Raw genomic sequence first — 23906 nt, forward strand, 5'->3', positions numbered from 1 at the left:
AGCCAGCTGCCACCACTTTTTGCTCTTCCCCACCACAGGTAGCTGCTGCACCAGTGGAGATGAGCAGAAACATGGGGAGGGGAAGGCAGGTAGGCAGATAGGAAGGGATAGGCATTCAAAGAAGCTACCAATTACTTTGAGTTCTTCAGCATCAGCAGGAGCTTCCTGCTGTGAATAGTGTTGTATGATAGCTTCCCCAGCTGCTGCTGATCTACAGCTCACACCTTCCTTTACTTACACACTGGACTGAAACCAAGGGAAAACAGTGTCCTTCCAACTCTAACCCCTCATGTGTGGCAACAACTCTGCTCCAGTACTTTCATCAAACATGAGTATAAATTAATACTCTAGATAGATCAGAATTCAAACCAAACTCAGCAGGAACTACCAGTAGCAATTATAAGGCTCTACATAGAATATTATATATCTATATATAAAATGTTTACCACTTAGACATAAAAAAGCAGGTAGGTTGCTTTCTTTTCCATCCTTTTTTTTTTTTTTTCCAGGCAGAATGCCAGCATGACAGAGAAAAAAATAAACAGAAACAAAACAAAAAAAGACAACTTCAAGCTTTTTTTGATTAAGAATAACTGAGTGACCATTTTCCATTGCTCCTTCAGGTTACCAGCTTTCCACCAAGTGTAAGTCCCAGCCTCAAGAGAAACAGCTAAGAAGTTTACAAACAAGACTGTGGGGTTTTCTTCGGGCATAACCTGTGTACACCAGTACCAGCTATACCACAGCCTTTGTATGGGAACACCGGGATTTGGACAGCCTCTTAAACTCCACAAACAGGGGCCAAATAACTGAGTGAGTTACCAGACCAAGCAGAAGTAGGTGTTGGCTGAAAGAAACAAAGGCATATCTACATCCTGTTTTACAGGAAAGTGACTCATTAAAAAAAAAAAAAAAGTAATGGGGTAGATGATTCACTCTACAATAACACAACACAGGAACATGAGGTTTCAGCCAACTTGAGCAGTTACTTTCTGCACAAGACAAAGCATGGCTGTGGGGCCACACCACCAGCCTGCAAAGGAGAAAAAGAGAAGAACAAGGAGCCTAAGACCTTCCCCACAGGGCTGCTACCATAGCCTCCCCCCTCACCACCGAGGGGCCAGGCACCATGGGCCTCCAGCCCCTCACAACCAAAAAGAGCCACATACCACAGCCCCTCACCTCCACAAGCAGCAACTACCCTCTAATAACAGTGAAAAAGAGCAGATTTTTTTTTAAAAAAGAACTAATTCACTAACCTTTACCTCAAGTCCCACACAGCCTATTGTTCTCGATACAACCTGCCCTTCTCACCTCTGCTCACAGCTGTTCCTACTTACCCCCATGGGGTAATTAACCAGTTGTAGAGGGGTAATTAAGAGCACCTGGCATTAACCCGTCACAGGCTGCAGCCAGGTGCAGCATGGTGCACAAGCATGAGGACAGCGCTCACCCACACAGGGTCTGGTGCCTTTGGGAAACGGCCTTTTTAGCACTGCTCAGGTGAGGTAAAATCCGGCTGCGCATGAGGTACTGAGGTACTGAGGCCCAGGGCCAGGGTTTGGCCCACGGCAGGTAGGCTCCCAGCAGGGCCATATCTTCTGGCGTCAGGAACATAGTCGTCTCTGCTAATTAGATTATTAATGAAAAGCTGGTAGGTTATTAATTAGAAATTAAGAGTTTGTTCCTCAGTCTTTCTCAGATGCAGGTAATAGGAGGAAGTTCGAACTCTGTAAAACATCTCTGAGGAGCCAGCCAGGAGGCAAGGAACGCTTGAGGTGAAGGAGGATGGTTGCTTTCTAATCTTTTCCTTGAAGCAATTTTGCCGCACAAATGAAACATGAAGTTGTGGGGCCGTGGAGTGACAGAAATAACAGCCTCGGGTTTAGGGCATGGTCAGAGGAGAGGCTGCAGGGTTCAGGCCTTCCCTCTCAGGGCAAGCTGTGGTGCTCATGCCTGCTGCTCGCTGTTGTAGAATGTGTAGTGAGGTTGGGGGGTCTGACTGAGAGGGGTCTCCATTTGTGAGCAAAGAAAACTCCTGCTGAGACCTTTTCTGGATCCAAGCCTACGCTAACTGATGGATGTAACATGCTCCACAGTCTTTAGATGTGAGATGCCATCATTTTCACTTATAAAATCTTGAGCAACTTGACAACTCAGCTCACTCTCACTCCATGACATACTGTGGCAATAGAGGCCAATGCTGAGCTCAGGCTAATGTGAACAGGATTAATTGCCTGCAACACATAAGGTGTTGTCAGATATAGACCCATTAGCAGACGAAGGAGTGACTGTATGCTGCCAGAAATGCCTTTTGACCTTTGGAAGATTTGCCCTGACTATTTTGTAAAAGCTGAGGATTAGCAGCTATGAATCTATCAGAACAAGGGAAGTTTAATTTCACTTTAAAGTGAGTCGCATAAGAAAGCTGTATGCGAGAGAGAGGGACTAATTTCCCCTGCCATAGTACTGGCAATCTATATATTCCTGGCTGCTACACCACACTGCAGTTTCTGACTCCTTCAAGCCTGGTAAAAGGTTTAAGCACTGGGCAGCAACTGGAGGTGTGTAAACTCAAGTGGCATGTCTCCAGGACAGAAGGAACAAAAAGGGTACACCCCCAATACGCGAGCTTAAATAGAATCCAAGACCACTCAATCTTCATCAGATTAGCATCTGCTCCTAAAGGACAGGTATAGTTGAATTTCTTTCAAAGCAGATGGGCCAGATACATAATAGAACAGAAATTTAGTCAAGCAAACTAATCCAAAGAGTAAGTTTAACTGCAGCGTATTTATTAGGAAAAAACACACTGGTTAGGGCTTTCTGAAATCCTGCTGGGTTCACTCAAAAAACAGCCAGTGAACAAAAGAATGTGAGCCTGACTTGCTGGGTCCATCAGGTTTGGCACGTTACCCTCCTGCTATGCCTGCAGAGCCACCAGCACTTCCTCAGGATAATAAGTTGTAGTGAATGTCCCTGGCTAGAGCTGGTATCTAGCTATATCTAATCCGTAGAAGAGTGAAATCCCCTCTTCCTGCCTGAGGGTCTCCAGCAGGAAGAAATGAAGTAACTGGCTGCAGCAGTGTTTTATTCTGGAGGATGGAGATTCAGAAGGCTGCAATGGAGTTGATTTAATGAAGGGTTAAGGAACCTGTTTCCAGGCACTGTGGTTTTCTCCTTGGCAGTTCTGCCAAAACAAGTTTAGGTAGATTCTCAGTCTTAGTGCAGCTGAAGTTTCTTTAAGACAGATTTACAAAAACACCAAAAGAAGAGTTTTGCAGTGTGAAAGTGAGCCCATGGCTTTTTATTATGTACCCAACCCAGTACCTCCATAATACCTCTAACTCCTACCGGTATTTCTTACACTGGGGGCTTACTGGCAACAGAAAGTTTGGCATTAGCGCAGCTTTCTCTAAAACCTGTGGGACTGCCGGGTGCTTTGTCTGCTGTTTCACTACATCCCAGACCAAGCTCTAGGATAGTAAATGGGTTTTGTTTTCTTACTTGCTAACAGGCAACTAGAACAAACTGATACTTCAGTGAAAAGAAATAGTGTGCTTCATTGTCAGAAGAGGACTAAATACAGTTGGTGAGTCAAACAGGAATCTTACATTTTAGAAAACCCCTTAAGAGACTATCACACCCTCTTCTTTCCAAATAATAATCATCCCTGTTTATCATGACCACAGGAGCCATTTCCTCAATTCATAAAGCAAAAAACCCTATTATGTTTTGGTTTTGCATTCCTGAGCCCTTTAAGCATAGAAAAAATGTATGTTCAATTTCTAAAATTTGAGCTATTTTAAAGCATTCTAGAGTGACAATTTCCAGTGTTGTGCATCTAATCTTCTAATCCTCACTTGGACCAGAAACAAGCTGTTCCTTAACTCAACCTTCATCTGAATTAATCTGGGGAAGGAGTGAAAAGAGCCTTAGGTATGTGGTGGGTGGGGTGCTCCACAGCATCTGCTTCATGGAAACAAGTTTGTTTCTATCCCCTTCTCCCAGTGGGCCCCTGTGTGCAAGGAACTCCTGCTCCTCAGCTGATCTCCAGCATCTAACTGTTTTCTGGAGGGGTGGCAAATATTTTCCCATATCTGTTACGGGCTTGTGCCTTTCAGCTGAATCATAGCAGTTGAGCTTGTACTGTGAGCTTGCCTGGGCTGCAAAGTTTCCAAGCACTTTGGTTCAGCAGTGGTCCACAGTAATTCAATCACTTGCAATCCTACACCCATAACCATGGGCGGGTAGTTGGATTCTGGCCTTCTATTTACCCTCTTTTCAGTAATACAAAGTTACCTCATGTGCATTAGCGTATTTTTCCTCCCCAAACATCAGGGATATAGCAAAATATTCCTGCAATGTTACAGAAGAAGAAAAACAGGCACAGGATGCAAAGGAACCTGATTAAGATCATAAAGGTGGTCAAACAGAACTAAAAATTTGACTGCTTGCTAAATGCCTTAAACACTGGCCTTTCCAGCTATTGAAAGAACCAGTCAGCCTTCCTGGGGAACCTGGGAGCTTCCTCTGTTATTGTGTAAAACCAAAGCTGAAATGCAATTTGATTTCAAAAGCCTACATTGGCTGGGCTATTTCCATTCCCCACATGTGCCTCTGCCTCCTCGTTTTAACACCACTATTCTTTGTCCTCCCCCTATATGTATGATTGTTTCTGGTCTAAATACAGGTGTTCTGGAAGCAATTACAGCTCCGTTGGAGCAGAATATGATGCATGGTAGCTCATTAGTGTTTTGCCCGTGTTAAGGGAATGACTCCTTGCTTCCCTTCTGACCTTGCCTATTGTCTAGGAAATGAATGGATCTAGGAGTGAGAAAATTTTTTTGGCAATGGGATCTGTATTTTCCAAGGGTCTGTACTGCTGAATTCTGCCCAGAAATTAACCAAATAAATGTACAAAAGAGCTTATCATTCCCTATTTTGGTATCAACTATACAAAGTCATTATTTAAAAACTCACTGTGCAAGTTTATTAGAAAAGTTACTCTTTTATACATTAAAAAAAAAAAATCCACAGGAAATGGGAGAAAAAACCAAGTTATCACTGTCAGAGATTTTTCTACAACTTATCCAAATTCAAGATATTCATCATGAGTTATGGGAAAGTTAATACTACAGGAATAAATTAACCACAGAATTTTAATGGCTTTATTGTGTGACAGTTTCTAAAGCCCAACCAAAGATCAGCTAGGAAATTCAAATGTGAGAGATATGCTCTTAATTCCCACAGTTATGGATTTTTTTTTAAATCCCTTCTTATGATACAAGGGTCATTTAAAATATTCTACCATGAATATACAGCTTACTTTTGGGTAGCACATTTCACCATTCTTTACCCAGCCAGAAGCCAGCTTAATCTTTCATCTTTTCACGGAGGAACAGCAGATGCATAAGTATATTTTAGGGGGAATAAAATAGTTGAGAGAGAGAGGCATAATGTGTCAGTCTTTGAATATCTCTGTGCACAGGGCTTCAGCTGACACATAGGCCTAGAGCTGTTAAACCTCCTGACCTTGGGCATAGCTCCTTGCACTGTATGTGTTAAAGAGAGTGGTGCACAGCTCTGTTTCTTGTTATTTTCAGCTACTGTGTTTGCCCTGGCCAGTGCAGCTCTATATTTCACATACTATCATCATAAAGACATAGTTGCGAAGCCCCTCCATCAGAATCATGATTGTATCTGCCCTGGGCATGGTAGCAACCAAACTGTCTTGAGCTACAAACGGAGTCAGATACTAGGGGGTTGTGTTGTAACAGCTGCTTGAGCAGGAAGACACAATTGTAGGAAAAGATACCTGAGCAAAACCTTCCATATGAAATGAAAAGGCACACTTACGACCTGACCTGGAAGAACAGGCTAGGCAGCCTGAGTGAGCTTTATAATGGGAGCAAGCTTAGGCTGGGCTAAGGGGTATCCTTGTCCTGCTGAACTCAAAATGCCATAGATTTCAGCAACATCAAGATTTCACCCTCCATCCTTAAACTCTTTCTTCCCCATTTATATTCACAACCTTTTCTCTGTGCAACTTTCATGGTTTTTAGGCAGATAAATATCTTACATGCTTCTCAAGGGTGTCATACGCTATTTAGTATTTTCCCTCTGGTATCAGCACCTGTTAAGCATGGAAATAAAGTGATTAGTCTTACATGTTTGGCTTCAAAAATTGATTTTAGGATACATCTCCTTATCATTGGCAGATTTGCCAACTCAGTATAATGTTATTGTCTTCAATGATAAGTTTTCTCAGTCTTGAAAAGTAGGAATTACATTGGGAAATTTTCTGGATTCCCTTTCTCATGGAATTTTCTATACCTATCAAATAATTTGTGACAAAGCTGTCTGAAGTTATATAGCCTTAGAGGAAATTTGTCTCTGACAAATATCTCTTGACTCTAGATATGACTTAAGAAAAAAGGCCTTGTAATGCAGGGGAAAAAAATAATGTTTGAAAACTGAATATTCTTTAAATAACCAGAAAGCTGTTTTGCTTGGGTTTTTAAGTCTGAAAATAATCTACTACTTTAATCAACCTAAATAAGCTTGATGATTGGGTTGGATAAAAAGTAACACTATATTACTATGCAATTACTTCAAAACTAAGCTAGTGGCATCTCAAAGAGCAGCTAAAACCAGCTAGGTTCACTTTTAATAGGTCATTAATTACCTTTAAATTAGATGTCTATTCTGTGGTAACAAAACATACAAGTATTTCTACAGACAATTATTAGTGAGCATACTGAAATGATTCTCAAAAATATATATCCATACAGAAGTCAACCTAAACCACAAGACCCTTTCTGCCCTCTGCATCCAGAAGGTTCATTGTGCCTGACGCATCTTCAAGTTTCAGCTCATTAAGAAGGAATACCTTTCAAACAAACTATTCTGTATATAGCAAAAGCACCTGATTTTTACACTGCTTCTTTGCATACCTTTGAAATATTGTATATTATGCATGAATTCTTGGTTCATTACATATCTTGAGATCTCTTTGTATTTCATTGTCTTCAGTTTTGTATCTTTCTTACATAAAATTCATTAAGTCTTTGTAAATATGAGAAAAAAACCTGTTCCTTTTGCTTTCCCCCTTGGGATTGTAGAAGGTTACCTTGCCTCATGCTCAGCTGTAATATCTCTCTTGGGCTTAGTTTTTAATACTTGCAGTACTGAAAGAAAGAGGCAGTCTAGGGTGTTTTACTAGACTTAGCTTCGAAGTGAAACAAATAATTTCTTTTGAATTGATGGAATTGGATCCTCTAGTGCTAGAGCAAAATATTCTTATATTATCTTCCCTTAGTCAGTCTGTGACCATAATTACCTGTTTTTTTCTTGAGTGGGCCTCTCAGAGGAGGTAAAAACAGATTGCAGTGGGTCATTCTGGGGCTCTGAGGCATCGCATAGCTCTTGTGCTGAAGTCCCTTGTCAGCTGCTCGTGTGATAGAGCGTGGGTTGGAAATTTGCTTTTGCTGATGCAGGAAGAAAGCACTTAACTTGGAGGAATGGAATGCTGTGAGAATGACCCACACCCAGGTATTTAATTCCTTAATTTTTCCTATGTTTTTAATCAACATAGGACTTTGGTAAATCTAAGAAATCCTGCTGGCCATACTTGATAACAACAAGTGCTGCAAATTCTTGTGCATGCCATACAGCCAGTATCAGCAGGTCGTCAGTCTCCTGGGAGCTGCAATCAACTGGCATATATTAGAGCAGCTTTGGGCATGTTCTACTTTAAGCTGAACCCAGCACAGACAAGCCAGTAGATCAAAGACGCTACAGTCAGCTTCACAATACCTTTTTTCCTTATGCTGCAGTTAACAACATCAGATCAAGAAATCCCCTGAGCTGCAAGTAGTTGGAAGCTGGAAAAGCACTCAGGGGAAAGATCACATGAGAGTTGCTTGTTCCTGCTCTTTCTTAGGTGTCTGTTTATGACCACTGTTGTTGTTGGTCTCCTCTGAGACACAAGTGCAAATGCATTCCTAAAAAAATTTAAAAGAATGCCTAAGATGGTAAGGAGGCAGAGCAAAAGGAAGTGAGGTGGTAGGGCTATTGGTGTGGTGGTACCTGTAGAGCTGTGATGAAAGTGGCAGAGGTTGTCATCTCAGATGAGAAGGCAGGATCAGATCTTGCAGGTAGCAGTCCTGCCCCATGGACAAGCTGGAGGTGGGTAGGCTGACCCTTCCTACTCTGCAGGTGGCCATTATTTTCTTCTTTTCCTATTTTTCCTAATCAGGGAAAAGGTCCTTTTGTCCTCTCCCATCAGTGCAGCTAATACAGGTAGCTTGCTGAAATGAAATGTGATGAAAGGGTCTACGCAGTTGCAGGGCAGGGACTGTGCCTTGCCAAAGGACAGCCATGTCCCTGTCAGGATGCCGTTATCCCAGGTAATACAGGTGAGATAGATGGAGCCAGTACAGCTGTTCTTGCGTTAGGTACTGAACAGAACTTAGTAAGGAAAAAAAAAAACCACCCCAAAAAAAACCCCCAACCAAGAAATAAGCATTATTCTGTAGTACTAGAAGTATTCTATAGAAATAGTGGTATTTTCTAAGAAGCAATTTCTTTCCTCATTTAGAAAATAAAAGAAACATTTTTTTTTTTTCTGAGAGCAGTTTAAATCTGGTGAAACCAAAACTCTTTTCTGAAAGGTTCCTCACAGTGATCAATGACTGGTTCCAAAAAATGGCTACCCTAAGTTCCTAAAACCCATGTACCACATCCTGTATAGCAAGACTGTCCATCTTTAGACTTACGGAAAACAGCTTCTATGCAGCACAGTTTGGAGCTGCAGCAAAGGTATTAAGGTGCTGAGAGGTGCTGGTTTTCCACTTTTCAGCAGGTTTCCAAAAAGTTCGATAGCATCAAGGCAACAGGATCTCTTATTAGGAAACTGGGGTGAAAGCGTCTTGAGCAGACATCCGGGGATGCCCTGGGTGGACGGCACAGCATGAGGACAGTCCGTGGGTCTTTTCCTGAGGTATAAACTGCCCTGGGAAGAAAGGGAGTGAGCTGTTTGCCCAATCTGTCCCATGCCTCCTGGGAACCCAGCACACACAGGGTAGTGCAAGGACATTCCATTATAAAACATATAGCGTAAGATATTGGCTTGGTGCCTGAAACCCAGCCTACTCAAGAGAGATGCTAAGATTCTGTGCCATGGCAAAGAAGAAATTGTTTTTTCAAGCTTTTTTCATCCTTTTATATCTTACTTGTATTTCTCCATTTAAATAAAGGGGAATTAAAATAAAACTCCAGAATGTACAAACAAAAATACTGCTTTATTTTTTGAAGAGGGGTTGTGGGAATGCTGACTCAGATATTAGAACCAGTGCTTCCCTGACTTCCCTCACTTTAAGACCAGAATTTAAGTAGCTAAGTGAGATATACTGAAATAAAGGGACACAAATGAGTTTGCTAGCCAGTGGGTGGGAGGTGCACCTGGGATAAGAAAGGTGGTTCAATGGAAGCAATTAAGATAATTAACTCTTTCAGTCTATTGAATCTTGAAGGCCAGAAATATAAAGTAATAGCAATCAAATTTTATTAAACATGCCAAGTGTCTTAACAGATACAAGCTCCAATAACAAGAAATAAATTTTACTTGTGATTAAATCTGAGTCAAAACAGTCAAAACAGATGCAAAAGGAGCCAGGAAACTCAGCAGAAAAAATCTTCAGGATATCTACTAATGTCAAGATCTAATGGAGCTTACTAAATAAGTAAGTTGACTAAAAAATGATAAAAGCTGGTCTCTGAAGTAAATAATCAGATTGTACGCTCTTTGGGAAATGTCATTGTATATCTATATAACACCATTTCAAAGCATGTAGTTATAATGTTGCCAGGGTGCCATCAGCCTTAAAGTAGAAAACAGTAGTTATTGAAGAACTTCCTGAAAACCAACTTTTAAGCCTGCAAAGTTGATAAGAGATAGGTTTAATCATAGATCAAGTTAAGAAGGAAGAAAGTAACAAAGCAGAATTCCAATGCAGACAGTATGCTGTTTCAACATTTAAAAACAGTTGCAAACAATAGTGGCAGACAATATTTCAGCTTTATATTTTATTCAAAAGTTGTCAGCACATAAATTAGGAGCCCTATAGCCCTATTCTGCCATGACAGGATATTAGATCGCTAATACAGGAAAAGAAAGGACTAGTACTATTTTCTGCTTATTTAACAGGAATGAATAAATGGCCATCAGTAACTTTCAGCTAACTAACTGAAAGTTCAGTAACTGGATTTTATTAGGTGTTGTCTTTGTGTAGGTATGCAGCCAGCTAACATGGGAGTTGATCCAGGTTTTTTTGTGGCTTTGAACTAAAGTGGAAAAGAGAAAGCTATGCGCTTATCAAGACAGTAGTGAAAGCAGAAATGAACCCACGCTCTTTAGAGCCTGATTTCCATTGTTTGGTTTGTGCTTTTTTTAAAAAAAAAAAAGCAGCATAATTTCTCCCTGAGAAGTCTGCCTCACTGTGAACTCTTTTGCACAGTGTCATTACTTGGATGATGATGAAAAAACTGAAACAGGAAAATGTGTAATGTTCTTCTCTTCCAACTTTGGTTGAAACTTTGGTTCAAATTTGGCCCTCGGTTCTGACCTAATATTGCTGGAGTATTGGACAGATTTAAAACACTGGGCTTTCGGGAGTCAATTTTCCAGTGGCGTATTGGAGTAAGCTGTCAGCTCTGTGTGAGCTGATGTGGCGGTGTCCAGGCTCACCGTCTCTTTCCACCATCCCTCCCCAGCACAATCCAAACCTCCAGCAGAAAGCAAATTGGCTTGGGACTGCCTGCTGCTGCTTTTATGCAAAACACTTGCAGACCATAAACCTCATAACAAGAATAGACAAAACTGACTTGTACACTGAGGAAAAAGCCCTGGAGGTCTAACTGCCTGCTGGTGACACTTGCCCTAACTGGAAACTGTGTTTCTATTGATTAACCACAGAGGAGTAAGGAGGCAGAGCGCAAATACATCCTGAGGGCATTGATTATAGAAATCAGTGCTGTCACGTATTTATGCCAGATTTTGTTTCTTGGCACGCTTCTTATTTTATGGCTCTGCAGTTACACAAAAGCCTGGTGAGACATTGCTTCTTCAAACACCCACTGCTGAACACGAATTTTGCCTGAGTTCATGTGGTTTCATGGGTTTTAGCAGCAGTGAGTTCAGTCAAGCTTAGCTCCTTGCTTTTCCAGTTTGTAGGGAATTTATCCCAAACCATTTCTTCCATGCCAAGAAATACATTAACCTTAGTCAGCAAGTAAGATGCTGTCAGAGACGACAGGTTGCCTCGTTCCTTAGTCTTTGCTATGAAACAAGCAGCATGAAAACACATTTAGGCTGATACATTTTTCAGGCCTTTTACAATATGTACGCAGCTGCTTCAGTTGACAGAACTATCCAAGTATTATAAAGCATCTAAACATCGCATCTTTATCTCTGTCCCGGGCTAGCAGGCAAAAATATTTTTATTCCCCACCAGAGAACTCGAGCAGGTGCTATTTGTCTACAGTTATGTCTTCTACATTCTTTCTTACTTTCTGAATTTGCTTTAGGCAATTCATAACTTCGACATAAATGGTCAACTCATAGCATTGGTCATTACTCGTGTGAGTAATGCAGATGACCTGGTTTCACACAATATTTTGTTTCCTTTTACACAGAAGCTAAAAGGGCTCATGGATTTCATACCTATAAACATAATTCTTCATCAGGGAAGTTCAGGCAAGAGACAAGGTTTAGTAGTGATTTTGGTAGAAACTGCACCATAGCCGATGCTTTGCATTTCTTGAGAAGATTCCCTTGATATCCAGATGAACAGAACCAGACAGACAATGTACAATAGCACCATCTGGTGACTCCCAACAATCTTACTGTTGCCCCCAATTCCCAAAGACAAGGTCCATTACAAAGGGAAAGAAAAATAAGAATATACATATTTGTAAAAAGGAGCAGGATTCAGTGAGGAGCTATTTTCAGTTAAAGAGCCAGTCACCTCCACATGTGTGCAATTATTGTATTACATGAAGCGGTAACAGCAAAGGAGACGGTTTGTAAAGGATTTGGGGAGTCTATCTTTAGTTAAAGAGTGTGTGATTTTCTATCCCTATTCTAGCATATTCCAACATTTAACAAAATATTCAAAAATCAACCCAAGCACTAAAAAAACATACTTGGCTAGTATTTAATAACCAAGCATTCTACACCTATGCAATTCAAATTAATTGGATGACATTTATGCTTTCATTCTGACTTGTTTGGACTGAAGATTGTTTCCTGTAGATGAATTTACAGCCTTTAGGTGGAAGGGACAGAACTGGAACGCTGATTGGAGTCTCTGGGAGACAATGACACCATCATAAATAGCTTTGATAATTACAGAACTATTTCCTTCTGAGTATCACCAGGAAAGATATCCTCAATGGGTTTAATAAATTCTCCAAACTCTTTAGTTTCATTTATTTCCTTGCTGACTTAGCCCAATCTACAAACTGAATTTCATAAACATCCAAAACCCAGTTTTCTGCTATGAATGTGATTAGAGACAACATCTAGGCAGTAAGCTGGTGCTTGGGTAACAGTCTATCTTCTGAAACAGGAAAGACTGAGAGGGTTTCTGGAGAGCACAGGAGAAGCATGAAAAAGTCAAGGAGCTTCTTTGCATAGTTATGTGGTTGGTTATCACTTAATAAAGAGTTGCATAAGAAATATTAAAGAAAAAGGTTCAACTTGCTGTGACTGCAGCTGTGTTTATGTTTTTCTAACAAAAATCTAGAATAATTGAGCACAATAAAAATTTCTGCAGAGCTAAAGCCAAAGGAGAAGGCTTGGGAATTTGGAACTGATGAGAAGTCACTGGAGAGTGAAGCCAGTAATTACAGGGTCATTGTAGTCTCATGGGTCTGAATGATACCCTTAATGCATTTTTCTACTGCACATGGATCCCAAAAGATTTCCATTTCTCCATTCAAGTCAGCTTGGATGTGAGTTTGGTGCTGTGCTGTGAATTCTTCACTGACAGCACTGCATGATTTTATGTTGGCTAGATACAGTCTCTTCAGGTCCTCTTTTCTGTATTCAGTCTTGTTGAAGGATGCATGTGAAGGGACAATCTTACTGCAGAAGATTTTCCATTTAGGTATGTCTCAAAACAGTAAAGAAACCATTTTGAGCTGTCTTCTGTGGTTAAGAATAAATTATTGTCGTTTTGATTTATTATATATGTACCTAGTATTGCAATGACCTACAGCCTGCAGGAGCTGAGACTTTTACTATAGCATAATATGCACCACTTTTATTTATTCATGAAGGGTGAACAATCTGCTTTTCTGCTATATGTATATGTATATTTTTTTAGTAAGGATATAAATTGGAAATGTCCAGAGCATGGAATAGGAAACTATTGACTGAATGCCAAATATCTTTCCAAATCAAAATAATAAAGAATAATCCTTGTTGTGCTTGTCAGCTGTAGCCAAGTTAATGGTATGATGATAAAAATAAACAAACTGTTTCACAAATTGGCTGTAGCACACTATGGAACTTATAATGCTTCACTTGTTATTGGCTTTTCCTGCTGATTTTTCCATTTCTTGGGCAACAGAGCTTCTTCCATGTTGTTTGCCATCTGAAATACGAATTCCAGAGACTGACTGTGGCTTAGTGTGCTCTGTGCAACTGATAGATATGTATGTGTGTGAAAGAAGTTTTGCACATCATTACATCCTCTGAGGGTTTGAGCCATTCAGATCTTTTGGGCTGTGCCAGTTTGCTCTTTTGCAGAGAAAGGCAGACAGAAAATGCTTGTGCAGATGGAGAAGATTTCTTCAAGGAGTCAGAACTTTGGTTTTGTTTCGTAATGTCATCGTCTGGTGAGCTCTTGACTTCTTGCCTGGAATCCATGAAACATCATTTTGAATACAGAGAACCATTTCAGGATGATTTATTGCATCAAAACAATCAGCACAAGCAGAGGAATATATTCCGGTTGCTACTTTCTTCTGGTCCCATGTGTGTTCCTATCCTTCACGTTCCTTTGCTAAATACAGAGGGGAATAAGTATGTAGGTGTAAATATGTGTCATTTATTTCTTAAGCTGAGAGTGAGGTCTGACACAGATGATTTGCAGCATTTCCCACATCTTACTATAGGGAATGCATGCAATGAAAGAATAAGCATTATTTAGTTCTCTGTAACAAACAGTAAGATTTTAGGAGAAAGTATAGCAAGTACTTGTGAATACAAAGCACCAGCCCCTCATATTGCCTACCTCCCCCAAGACACATTCTCAGTGTCATGTTAACACCCAGAGTGCTGGGATGTTGAAATAGATTCACGGCTAGCAAATTACTGCTCCTCACACGGAGTACAAGATGGGCCTAGCAGTACTGCAGTGGTTATTTCTGCTGCCATTTTTATATTTTTTTCTATTAAAAGTATTTTGAAATCCCCTCCTGAATCAGCTTGCAACTTAGGATATTTAAATATTTAAACAGACATAGAATATCATTCCCAAGAGTTTTGTTCCCTCTGCTTGTGAACCTCATTGTATCTTCTGTCATGTTTACGTAGCATATTGGTGTCCTCAGAAATCCTGACTGTGATTGTGATTGGAAGGAGATGCATGGGCTGTGCAGTGCCCTCAAATGTGCACAGGCATGACAACACCTTGTTCCAATGATTCATGAAAGCTGTTAACATCTACTGCATCTTGAAGTGACTGCTAATGTAACCCCTTATATTTTTGTAATCACTGAACTCCCGAGCAGTTCTTAATGTTTCAGTATAATTCTTCCCATCAATTCATACCTGCTTTTCACATGTTCTTTCCTTGCATCCCACTTTCTGCACCTAGTAACTAGGCTGGGAGTTAAGGAAATTGCTGTTGCATGGGGAGAGGACTGTTTAGGAACCCAGTCTCTTACAATGAAAAATGGGGCCCTCAATTAATATTTGTTTCAGCTCACTTTAGTTTTGCAGTCTTCAAATTGTAAATACTTTTTTCTAGGTGTTTTTTTAAAGAATAGATTTGTAAATGTTGGGGGGGAAAGTGAAGAAGCAGAGATCAATTTATTCTTGGTATAGTTTTCTTGTCATGTCCTAAACCCTTAAAAATGAGGGTTTCAGTGTGGCCAGAGATAGAAACATATCACACACTGAGTTTTTCAAGCTTATAAGCCATTCACTGAAAGTCAAAAGTTTATTGAAGGGTAGCTGCAATTTAAAGTTGTTTCCTCTAACGTATTATTAAGATTTGACGGACACTGATAGATGTTACTAAAACATCTTTGAAAGGCAAAGGAATAATTCAGCCAACAGTTCCACTGATTTTGCTTTCTGATATATCCCCTCATAAAAATAATATCCCTTTGATGGATTTTTTCCAGAATAGAGTGCTGTATCTGAAAAAGAGAAGTAAAATATTTCTTGCAGTATTTTCTCATTGATGAAAAGCTTGCAAGAAGGAAAAAGTCGCTGCAGTGGGATGCAATGAAATAATTAATACCTAAAACACAAAAGGGCAGAAATAATGGACAGGCTCTGCCTGAAATACCCAGTGCTGTGATGTGGATTACTTTCCTCATACAAACGGGAAAATTTGGGGTTTTTTTTCAAATTTTCAAATAAACAGGAAATCCCTAGCTGTTTTTAAATTGTTTCTTACTCATAAGAAGCTATTAAGTAAAAAAATTTGACCTCTCTCTCTTTCCTTTGTGTAGCATCATTTTCTGACTCTCATTTGTGCTGATGACTTTGGGCAGCTAAAGTTTTATATGAGACTGTTCTGAAACTACTTTTGCATGAGCATTTCCTTTAGCTTCAATCCCTGCTCCCTTTCTCTTGAATTATTTACTAATGCAGTTAATTTATTGGCATGAATCTGTCACCTTTGTCAAGTTTGTCTACCTCTTTTCTACAAGAATCCCCTATGACTAGCTATTCTTTCCTTTTGACTCACATTCCACAAACCTTTGAACCCTTATTTTTTTGTTGTTGCTAGAGCTCTACCAACTCATTCTCTGCTGAGTGTCTTATATTTCAAGGAGCAAAATTGCTCATAAAATGTTAATGGTGTCTATCTTATTTCCCCATAATGCTAAAATAACTGTAATGTTCTGTGGGCTTGTCTACCCCAAGAAAATAGTGCACAGTAAAGCAAGGTTTGAATTTATAGCGCCTCACTTCCAACATAGACATTTTAAGGGCACACTGAGTAGCGGTTGACTTCTTCCACTATGTATGAAATGTGGAGTAAGTCACCATGAACTTAAGTGTGCATGGGCTTTAGAAAGTAGTAACTATGGCAGAGAAAATCCATCAGAGCTCTATACCTCCTGTAGTGGAGAAGTCCTGTATTCTTAAGCAGCTTCCCTGTCTCTAAAAAGGATTTTCTTGCAGCGTGGAAGAGAGTCAGTCATATCCAAGTACTCCATCCATCTCCTGTTGGGAAGACATCAAATAACTCAATGTAAGATGGTTGAAATTTTTCTTTCAAATTAATGTTTCTTTAAATTGGAAGCTTGGTTTACAGAGAACTACTGTGTATATTAATTAATTCATGCTTCTGCTTCCTTTGAAAAAGCTTTTCTTGGGAGGGCGGTAAAGGAAAAGACATGCAGGAATATTTTCGTTGGTTTTTGTTGTTACCCAAAACACCAAGGTTTGTAGCTGCAACTCAAAATTTCCCATGAGAATTGTGACAAAATTTAAATATTTTTCATTTTCAGCTGTATTTTTAATTAAAAGGTCACATTTTCCAAGCAGCTCAAGCTTTACCATCTCTCTGCCTCAGTTGTCTGTCTGTCATTTGGGATTATAGTTCTTTTCTGTCTTTTTGTTTCTCCTGTCTGTTTAGATTATGAAATGCCTCTTACTGTGTGTTGATACAGTGCCTAGCAGAACGGGATCCTGAACTTGGCTGGTATATAAAGTTGCTACTATAATGCAAATCAATATTAATAAATGAACATCAACCTACTTTTCTTTCCACCTTTTACATTTCATGTTTCAGTCAATATGCTCTTGAAATTATTGCTGGACTTTCTCTACTCTTATAAATAACACAGTATTTTACTATATCATCTGCAATCATCTTACAAGCCCCTACCATGATCAATGTCTCCTAAGAGTATACTCTTATAATTATTTTCTGTCCCCTGCTGCATTACCTTATACTTCCCTACTGAAAAGTGTATCACACATTTGCTTGCACATAAGCCTAATTAATTTTGTCAAATTATTTTTAATTTGTTGGCTTTGTTCCATCACATTTGTTGTCCTTCTGCCCTGATACCCATAAATTTATTCTTTTTTCAAAATACACCTGCTGCCAAGTTTACATGTGTAATATAAAAAGTAGTCTCTAAATCATCCTTGATGGGATCAATCCTATTGCCTCACTCCCTGTTTTGAAACGTTGCCTGATTTATTTCTTGTCACTCAGCAGCCTTTTTTAGAGCCAAATGAATAGAGTTTTCCCCACTTACCAGGTACACTGACTTTGTAGATTAACCTTTTGTGTGGTATGGCTTTTAAATTTGCATAATTTATACCATCTACTTCACTTCTATCTGCCAAATCACTAACGTACTCAGCAATGTCACACACATCCCTCACGGGAGCGCAGGAGGAGAATTCCCATGCACACTGAGTTCAGCTGCACATTCCCATGATAGTCCTGTGGGGCAGCCCTTAATTTCACCTGGAGATAGCAAACAGTGACATCATTGCACCTTGTTACTACAGAAAGCAAGAAAAATCCGGAATAGAGATACCAAATATTTAGGGAAGGATTTGCTTTCCTTTTTTTTGGAGAGGAACAAAAATGGAGGATTAATGGTGCTGTGATGGATTAAATGAAAGAAAGCAAGACATGGCACAAACTGTGCTCCAAAGCTAAGCAGACTTTCAAATGGAGTATTTTGAAGATAATTTGAGAGGAATGTCATCATTGCACTAGCTGCACATTTGTCAAGATGCCACAGCAGGTTGACCTTCCCATGCTTGCCTAAGAGATCTGAACCAGAAGGGCTCATCAGATATCTCAGGTAGCTCTTGAGATTGACAGGCTTTTTTTGCATACATATAATTAAGCTAGAGCATCATTATTGTTTGGTGCTATCAGGTCCAGCCACCTGAGTTTCTTCCAGCAGAAACACAGAGTTTTCACAGGGGGAAACTGGAACAAAGATAGGTGGTAATCTTTCTAAAAGAGAGAATCAATTAATAAATTCTCCTGGATCTGCTCCAGGTGTAGCTTTGTGGTAGTGTATTTGGAAGCACTGCCATCTACGAGCAGTCAGGACTCCCCAGACAGCACAAGATCGTTCAGCATGTGAATTATAGACTTCAGCCTTGAGAGTATAAATGATGGTGAGGAACAAGAGGGCAGATACAGAGTGGTAATCATTCCAACTTCAAAGTTAACTCAGTACTATATTGCTTCATTACAGTGCAGCAGATCAGCAAAGGGATCTGATTAATCCTTTATGTAACTTCCTTGACATGCCCTGGTTGTTAAAATATGCTCTTTCCCGAGCACCTTCATACTGTTTCAACAATAAACATTTGAACAGCTACCACAGCACACGGACATCAGGAAACCTGAGCGATCTATGTTATAAGCTCCTCCTTAGAAAGTGATGAGTCAAGATGACTAAATGTCCTGACACACTAGGAAAATGCACTTACCTAATCAGTTTATCGCCCTTTATTAATAAACTGATATGGGTTTAGACCATAACACATAAGACAACATTTGATCTGAATTTACTAATTGATAACTTTTTAATGGCAATCCTTAAAACGTAACTAGCTAGGTGTAGTTGGTCCTGCCTGGAACAACAGGGGAGGCAGGATAGGTGCTATTCTATTGTATCTAACAGCAGTCTGATAATCTCAAAAAGCTAATACAAGGTAAACACCTGCACAGAAGTTTGCAAAATCAGAGCAAAGTCTGCATGTGCAGTAAATACAAACCAAAAATGACATAAATATTCAGGTGGATTAGTAGATAAGGGGACAGGCTCACCGATTGCTCCTGTAGAAGAACTGATATGTGTATAGATATAGATACGTATAAGAATGCATTAATTGTATAATTTAGTTCCTACAAATCTGGAAGGGTCATCAAGTACAAGGCATAATTGTAGTCTACTGACCTGTAGCCTCTGCAGATAGTCACAAAAGCACAAAGCAGATTATTTCTCAGAAATGTTCTCTGGGGTTGTAAAATGTATTTTGCTTAATACAGCAATGGTGGAGTCTGGGGTCATGGGGAGAGTGAATAACAGGCTTTGTAATGAACCTTAAAAAGAGAAGCATTCTCAGAGCTTTGTCTTTATATGTCCTGACACGCAGAACAGTTTTTTTCCCTCTATGCATTTAAACCCTAGCAGTCGAACTGAAGCATGTAGACATGCACCCATGTGCACACACACCTACACAAAAACCAGCTCACACTAAAAATCCCTTCAAACACTGGTTCTCCCTCTTAATGAACTCTCCCCTTTGTGAAAAGTCTCACTTCAGGATAATCTCATTATGGGGTATCTCCTTGACAGGTTAATCTTCTCAGTTACCTCCTGAAGATTTTGTCATCTTTTAATCTGGAATACGATCGGATAACATCTTCAGATCAATATCTTCTTTGTAGTCATGTTCCAAAGGCTATGAGAGCTGTTCTCCCATGCAGTTCAAATGCCTCATTAAAGAGTTCTCAAACTGTAAAACCCTTCCAGAGATATCATGCCTTCATTTGCTATACATTTGGTATAATGGTCCTTAATTCACTGAAGTGTTTTAATGTCTGTCACAGTGACTGTTCCTTAAAGCCAATATATTTCCTTAAAATAAACTTAACAGCTCCTACACATTTTCAACAAGTAGTATATTAATTTGAACAATCTTTAAGCGATTTATAACCAAACATTTCTTGTGATGCACTATCATATTTACTGCACATTTCAACATATGGTGTCTTCTCATTTGTTAGCTTTGTCTCTTGTGACAGTATTTTAAAATGATCCTTTGAACTCTGATTTTCTCTTTTTGAATTCACTTCCTAACATAATTACTTTCCAACATTTTATTGATATTTATTTATTTATTTATTTATTTATTTTTGTGGTAGGGTGATTCACATATATTAAGATCTTTGAAATTAAGAAAAAAAATGTAAGGTTACTTGTTGAACATTCTTCGCTTTGCACATACTGTTAATCATTAACAAGATCTGATGCATTCACAGAAATATGAGCTTGTTTCTTTTCTAAACAGCACTGATAAAGGGATTATACAGGCCAAGAGCTTCATAACACTTACCATTGCCAAATCCTACCTTTTGTATTGAATTCTGCTCTCCAAAAAGCACTGAATAAGCAAACTAGACATTTTCTTCTCAGGGGAAATATCATGGTGACAAAAAGAAAGAATGGATAATATTAGGAAGACATATGGAAAAAGCTAGCCAAAGAAATATGAAGAAATAAGACTAACACCAAATGAGCGTTTCACTCACAAAGGAGAAAGAAAAAAATAATGATTTGCCATTTTGCTCTTTGTAAGCTTCAGTGATTAAGAGTGTGAAAATATATCTGGTCTCAATTTACACAGCAAGGTGTTTATTAGTTTGTCAGATCTCACATAGACAGAAGTTGATTTGCTCATAGGGTGTGCTGTAATTATATCACTGAATAGTTGTTTTAAGGGATCCAGTTTTAATTTCTTCCTCTTTGATATAGTCATTTAATTACAACACAGCACAATTGATTAATTGCAATAACAATATTTTCTTTCTGAGAATTCACCTACAAAGTACAGCAGGGTATTAGAGAGTGCAAGGGAGAGAGCTGTGGGATTTAGTTTATGAGGCCAACAGAATATGTACATTATATATACCTGTTTCTTTAGGTAGAATTACGGCACGGGCTGGTGAGATGATTCTGTGTTCCGTTCCCCACTTCCATCTCTATTTAATACGGGATGGGGTAGGGAGCAGTCTCTAATGTCTCTGTATGCCCACTTGTCAAAGCTCTCTTGATGGCCCTGATCCACAACTCGCTGAATTGAAAGATTTCTCTTGACTTCAGAAGCTTTTGGGCTTGGCTGGTTATGAGCTCATCTTTCTTTCTGATCTGCAAGGTGCCTCAAACCTTTGAGGGCAGTAGAGATAGTCATAATAATTGAATCAGCATGGACTCCTCACCTCTGCTTGCTGCTTGGGTTACATCGGCTCTGCCCAGAAGAGCTGGTGGAAATCGGGACTTGTAAGATGATGCCCAAATTGCCTTGCTACCTTTGTCTCAGTAATGTTTCCAATAAACACAAAGGTTAGAGACAGGCTAATAGCCAGTGAGACAATCAGTGTCAACAGAAAGCTTCTTCAGTGAGGGTCTAAATTGCAGTTAACTAAGCACTAGAGAGACAAGAGGACACAGGCATTGCAATGCTAACACAAAACCTGGCTTTTAGGTGTGCTCAGGAATCCACACAGCCTTGTATTAGGTCAGAGGCTGCCAGTAATAAGAGCAGGTTAGCCTGTGTGCAGCTCTGTACTAAAGCAACAACATCACCTACCATTCTGGAGGTGGTGGTGGAGTCCTGAACTGCACTTCCAAGCCCTCAAGAGCCCATGCCATAAGCCCAGCCACACAAGACTTTTTTTTAAGGAGGGGGACTGCAGAGTCAGAGTAACTCCAAGTCACACTCAAGGGGTAATATTGAGGAGGAGATACCGCTGTCTTCGTCCTTTCCTAGTATGCATCTGTGCTAGTGCACCTGAGAGAGGTAGGAGGATGAGGAGCTGCAGTCTTGAACCCAAACACCTGAATTTTGCCAGTCTCTTTTAGGTATCAATATCCTTTTGAGGATCTTGGCCTTTAAGCCTTAGTTTCTCAAGCAATTTACGGTGATGATCAGTAAAACACTATAGGAATGTTCTTTAACTCACCATGAAGGGTTGAGGTTTAAATTTAATGAAATTTAATTACAGGATTAACATTGTACAGATACTGATTTCAATTCAAAACACCAGAGTCACAGGGAGCACCTCGAGAATTAACTCTGTCCTAACTTACTCTGCTTTATGTGGTGGATTTTTTCTGTAGACAAGAGGGAAATATTCCAGTACGAAATTCACAGTTAAGATGTTGCTTTGATGATTCCCCAAACAGTGTACTCAGCAGAGTTCAAACAGCCTGACATTCAAAATTAATACTATAAATATGACCCTAAAAATGTCTAGAGTTCTAAAATAGTGGGCCATTAACTTTTACAGGGTCGACCTATTCACTCTTACATCAGTTTAATTAGTATACAATGTAAGACATAAGAGTAAATATCACATGGACAAGGACAATAATCATTGTTGGTTTCAAAACAGATAAACTTTCTGATGAGCTGCAAAACATTAAAAAAACCACCTACACATTACCCACACATACCCATGGCAACAAATATACATCAACATAAAGCAGAAAAAAGCTGCAACCTATCAAAGTTTTAATATTCATCGTCTGATGCCAGCGTGATTGCATTTGCATGCCTTTGCTGCCTTTCCCCCACCCCACCCCCACCCCTCTCCCCCAAGGACAAAATGAGGGGAAAAAAGCATAGAAATGTAAAAGAAAGTGCTCTGAAGTTTCCAAACAGTTTTGATCATATGTCCAAAATGAATCAACACTTAGTGAAAGTGTGTGTTATAGGACATTGCCTATGCCCTCTGAAAATAAATCAAGATGGACATTAATCAATATGTGAATGTGCACAGAAAAGCAACTGGTGGCAATACAGCCCTGCCTGTTAGCTTCTTGGACAAGTGATCTGCCACTAAACAGATGAAAAGTGTCATAAGTTCAATGCAATTAAGAATCATTTTCACTCTCTTGAAAGAGGAAGGTCTTTGCGAATCGGATATCTATTATTTTTCAGTGGTAAAGCAAAACATCTGATAAATGATTACTCTAAATTGCTATAAAACATAGCATACATTCCTTTCCATACATGTGTATTGACATTCTTTCCTGGCATGGGCTCAAATCCACTTCTTGAATGCAGTAAGTTTTGTATTTCCTTCTGCTTTTTCCATTCTATTTACCTGGCATTTCATCAAGACTCTGGACCTTCTTTTCAAATTGTTTTTACAGCAGCAGAAAGGGGCTCAAAATTGCAAGGAGCCCAACCCTCCTTGCAAAGCACCAAATGATTTCTGCTCAGTGAGATGAGAACATTCAATATCCTGCAGAACCTCTCTGTGTGAATGGGTCTCAGGGCAACATCCAAAGGGTTATGAGCTTCTGTTGTTGTGTGGTTTTTCTTTTGCAACAGGTTGTGAAATGGGTCCTGACATTGTTTCAGCTATGACAGTGTAGTTTGAATTGGAACCACTGGCCTATGAGATTCTTCATTAACGTCAGTTCAACAACATCCTCTCCTGCTCTCCTCTGCACAATTTTATGAACATTTTTCCTGGAATGTTTAGATTTCAGAGAAACAGAAGGAAAAAATCCCTTTGTACTTGATGAGAAAAATGGTATTAAAAGAGAATTCACACAGCAGCTCTGATTTAAGACAGTTGCACTGGTTCTACAGTGCACAGACCTATTTGTTTCCAGACATTGTCTTGTGTATTGAGTACATATGCAAACTTTGTTCCACCCTCCAACATAACTATATATCTACAGTGAAAAGAAGAGCTGTAATTGCTGGAAGAACACAGGAGTGTTCCCTCTTGTCTACAGAAAAAACCCTATCTCAGAGACGGCACAATGTGCAGATATAGGCAGTAAAAGTGATTAGCAGTCTGGAGAGGCTTCCATGTAGAGGGAGAGAGAAAAAGAATAGACCATTTAACGTGGAGGCAAGAGAAACCCCA

The sequence above is a fragment of the Falco biarmicus genome, chromosome 15 (genome assembly GCF_023638135.1).
Source record: "Falco biarmicus isolate bFalBia1 chromosome 15, bFalBia1.pri, whole genome shotgun sequence".
Lineage (NCBI taxonomy): Eukaryota > Metazoa > Chordata > Aves > Falconiformes > Falconidae > Falco > Falco biarmicus.